This window comes from Olea europaea, unplaced genomic scaffold, assembly GCF_002742605.1.
Source record: "Olea europaea var. sylvestris unplaced genomic scaffold, O_europaea_v1 scaffold1977, whole genome shotgun sequence".
Lineage (NCBI taxonomy): Eukaryota > Viridiplantae > Streptophyta > Magnoliopsida > Lamiales > Oleaceae > Olea > Olea europaea.
In genome coordinates this window covers 118,242-121,738 of record NW_019237629.1, presented here as the reverse complement: position 1 = coordinate 121,738, position 3,497 = coordinate 118,242, and the positions used below count along the sequence as shown (strand labels likewise).

Below are 3,497 nucleotides of genomic sequence, written 5' to 3'. Positions count from 1 at the left end.
GTATTACAATGAGATATGGAGTTAAGGTTGGATTTTGATTTTTTTTTAATTAATTTTCGGGCAAAACTCGTGCATAGTGCTATTTTTGAAATTCTGCTCAGAAAGTGCCATTTCTGTCAATGGTTTTGGTGGCAGATTTCAATATATAGAAATTGGTGCTACATTTCTATATTCTGGAATTTTAGTGCTATTTTTATCAAACCTTGGATTTCCAAATTTTAAAAGGTTTGAATGAATTTATATGACAAATATTGAAGTCTACGTATCGAACTAAATATGTATAAGGTTTGTATAGTATATATATAAAGTAGTGATTTTAAGAATTATAGTGATTTAATGGATTTTATGATGTTTGGTGATTTGTTAGTAAATAATTAAAGAGATGAAAAGTTAAAGAAATAGAGGGGCAAGAATAAATATAGAAGTTAGGGGAACTACGTGGTAGATTTTTAGTAGTTTAATTGTTAGATTTTGGCTTGAGTTATTATACATTTATTTCAGGTAGTGGCATGAAAGTTTGGAAATGCCCATCAATTTATTCGGATTGCTATCCATACATACATCTGTGAGTGGAAAAATTATATATTTTCAAATAGTAATAAGGTACTTATACTATTACATTACGTGTGATTATGCAAATTATTTGTTTAACTACATAATTAATATGGAAAGATTCTTTCACTATGATATATGTGGAATTTAAAGTTTGGATATGGATTATTTGTGAGTTGGAATGTGAGACACATGTGATATTGAGATCGATCAGAAAAGTACCCGTGATTATATACTTCTTCTCGTTCACAGAGGAGCCCTAGCCGTGTTCTATCCTACACGGAGGGGTCTTGACCTAATATTGGTCTTGATCGTGTACATATAGTTCACAGAGGGGCCTTGGCCGTATTCTATAATTGATTATTAGAGGTCTTGAGATAGACTTTCATTCATGGAGAGGGCCAAAGACCCGTGGCGAAAGTGCTTAACCCGAGGGGCGGATTACAAATTTTAGTCAGAGGATACATTTTTGGTAGATCACATGTGATGTGATGAGATGATGGTATAGATATCAGCTAATGGCTATATCGTGGGTATGAGATGATATTTTTAGAGTTATGAGAATGTCTCTTTTTTTGCTATAAATTTTATGAGGTTGTCATGTGAATTACTAAATGATATGAACTTGATGTCTATATATGAGAAAAATGTTTAAATGAGAAAGTATAATTATTTTCAAACTCTTCGACTCACTGAGCTATAAACTCATACTTTCCAAGGTTTTTCTTACAGGTAGTATTGGTCCTTGATAGCTTGAGGAGTTTGGTGGTTTTAGAATTAGAGCCACACTACATATTAAGTGATACGATTCATTTTTGTAAAACATGAAGTAATTATTTCGGGCCCATTGCATTATATTTTTCATAAATATTTAATTTTGGAGCATATTTTGTAGTAAGTCATAATCAGCCTTGGTAGTGGACCTAATATCTAATCAGCGTCTATAATCGGCGCACGTCACGTTCCTAGTCCATTAGCGTGATTCGGGACGGGACGTGTCAGAGTAGTACCAGAGCATGGCTTCTAAGGTTTTGAAAGTCTTTGTAGTTCATGCATTGACATATCTTGCATATTCGTATGGTCATATGTCGTGGTGGCAAAAATCATTGGCTCTCAGCTCAAATGTATGTGACCAAAAATGATAAAAAGATATTTTTAACAAATCCAAAAAGACTAGTATGTAAATATAATAGTTGCAATGGTCCGATGGTTGGAAAATGTTATTAGTTGTTGGGTTGGAATTATGGTATGTGTAACACATTAAGAGTTTGACAGATTTTAATGAATTTACAGGTTGTTTATGTATCAACATTTAAAGTGATAGAGGTACAACCACTTAATTATCAATTTATATGTTGAATTGCTTGATATAGTTTGCCCGACAAATAAAAGGAAATGAGATGCTTACAATTAGTGAGGAATTTTAATTATCTTCTGTGATTCCAATTACTTTGATTATTTATAAGATGTTAAGGGATGTGAAAAAAAGGATATACTTCATCATGATTACTTATTATGGGATGATTTGTTACTAAGAAATAGAATTAAATGGATATGTGCATTCATGTGTGTTTATGTGAAAAAAAAAAAAGAAGTGGGGAATGGTAGAGTTGGAATTTATTGAGTTTGGAAAATTAACGTTTGAAATCTTGATGATATATTGATGTATGAAAGGTTCACGGGATAAATATGAGGGTTATTATTTAGTGATGTTAAGGAAAAATTGACAAAATTAAATGTTTTAGGTCCTACGATATGATGATAAATGATAAGGTTACATGATCATAACATGTTATAGTGAGTAACAAGTAAATGAATGTTATGGCTGTCCTATAGCGAAATAATGAGATGATGTATTTGGGTTATTAAGTTAATTGGTTTTGCCATGACCATTTATTAGATTATTATGTTATCTTATATACAATTTGGAAGTTTTGAGCCAAATTTTGAAGTTAAGGTGAATTTAATGAAATTTTAGTGATGTAAATTTTTAGTTATTTTCGATTGTATTTTTAAATTTCATGAATAAAGTATTCCATTCTTCTCGAAATTTACACGTTATGGAACATATGGATGATATGTTGGATAGCTTAAAGTCTAAGATGATCATCATGTAAATTTTAGTCAATTGTGGAAAGGTATCTTTAGATTATAGTCTTAATTGAAGGCCTTTGTGCGATATACAAGAAAGCTTATGCATTGGTGATAGGCTGCTGGCCTCTTTACGGAATAAGAGTATAGAATTATCATGGATTAATTGTTATAATTGTCTCTTCATAGAAAGAAAGAGCACCAAAATTTGTGTAAATTTAAGGAGGTAAAAAGTGTTGCTATCAGATTGAGTTCTAAGGAAACATTTACTCTTGTATCAAAAGTTGATGAGGATTTAATTTATGCTAATGGATTATGTTAAGGTTTAGAATGTGTTTTGAAGTAAAATGATGAATTATGGATTATATGATAGATTATTGAAGAGGCATGATTAAAACATGATTTATAGTTGATTATATTGGGGTTGAATTTAAGAATTGTGGTGTTATCACATGGTGGGAGAGAACAATACTTATCGCTTACAGGAGTTTAAGGTATATTTTTATTCAAAAGAGCTAAACTTGAAGTTGTGTATATATTATTATTGGGTGATATAGAATTAAAGGAAAAGAATACCAATTGAGCTACTTCAATTATTGTTAGGTATAACTGAAATTTTAGAAACTCATGGACAATTAAAATTTTGTAGATATTGTCAATTTAGAATGGAAGTGGTTACCCTTAAATTTTTTTTCATTTGGGGTTTCCAAATACATAGAATGGAAACAAAATGGTATTTAGATCATTAATGATAAATCAACAAAATTTACAGGATTATTTTTAAATTACATGGTTAGTTCATGAGATACATTACTAAACTATATATGGATAAGATAGTGATTTATATGGAGTTC

At 30.4% G+C, this 3,497-nt stretch overlaps 1 long non-coding RNA gene across 1 annotated transcript in view; it reads left to right on the top strand.

Moving 5' to 3' along the window:
• The first annotated feature begins 495 nt into the window (after nt 1-495).
• The window catches only part of LOC111379367, a 5,108-nt gene continuing 2,106 nt past the window's right edge, over nt 496-3,497 (top strand). The window contains exon 1 of the long non-coding RNA XR_002700041.1: nt 496-565. This is a non-coding gene — a long non-coding RNA (uncharacterized LOC111379367). The remainder of the gene's footprint in view (nt 566-3,497) is intronic.